Below are 947 nucleotides of genomic sequence, written 5' to 3' on the forward strand. Positions count from 1 at the left end.
AAGCTTAGAGTGGAAGTCCAAACCTTCAGACAGAAGGAAGGTGAATCCCTCTATGAAGCTTGGGAAAGATACAAGCAATTGATCAAAAGGTGTCCTTCTGACATGCTTTCAAAATGGAGCATCTTATGTATATTCTATGATAGTCTATCTGAATTGTCCAAGATGTCATTGGACCACTCTGCTGGTGGATCTCTTCATCTGAAAAAAATGCCTGCAGAAGCCCAGGAACTCATTAAAATGGTTGCAAATAACCAATTCATGTATACTTCTGAAAGAAATCCTGTGAATAATGGGATGACTCAGAAGAAAGGAGTTCTTAAGATTGATACTCTGAATGCCATATTGGCTCAGAATAAAATATTGACTCAGAAAGTCAATATAATTTCTCAGAGTCTGACTGAAATGCAAGCTGCATCCAGTAGTACTAAAGAAGCTTCCTCTAAAGAAGAAGGTTATGACCCTGAGAATCCTGCAATGGAAGAGGTGAATTACATGGGAGAATCCTATGGAAACACCTATAATCCTTCATGGAGAAATCATCCTAATTTCAAATGGAAGGATCAGTAAAAGCCTAATCAAGGCTTCAATAAAAATGATGGTGCAAGAAATAGGTTTGGCAATAGCAAGCCTTTTCCATCATCTTCTGAGCAACAGACAGAGAATTCTAAGCAGAGCCTCTCTGACTTAGCAACCATAGTCTCTGATCTATCTAAGACCACTCTCAGTTTCATGACTGAAACAAGGTCCTCCATCCAAAATTTGGAGGCACAAGTAGGTCAGCTGAGTAAAAGAGTTACGGAAACTCCTCCTAGTACTCTCCCAAGCAATACAGAAGAGAATCCAAAGAGAGAGTGCAAGGCCATTAATATAACCAAAATGGCCGAACCTATAGAGGGGGAAGAGGCAGTGATTTCCAGTGAGGAAGACCTCAATGGACGTCCACTGAC

At 40.3% G+C, this 947-nt stretch overlaps 1 non-coding gene across 1 annotated transcript; it reads right to left on the reverse strand.

Moving 5' to 3' along the window:
• On the reverse strand, positions 1–108 carry LOC148574341 (small nucleolar RNA R71). The gene has a single exon (XR_015905634.1). It is a non-coding gene; the product is annotated as a small nucleolar RNA R71 (small nucleolar RNA).
• Positions 109–947: the final 839 nt, after the last annotated feature.

Source organism: Arachis ipaensis, chromosome B2, assembly GCF_059453495.1.
Source record: "Arachis ipaensis isolate K30076 ecotype BB chromosome B2, ASM5945349v1, whole genome shotgun sequence".
Classification (NCBI taxonomy): domain Eukaryota; kingdom Viridiplantae; phylum Streptophyta; class Magnoliopsida; order Fabales; family Fabaceae; genus Arachis; species Arachis ipaensis.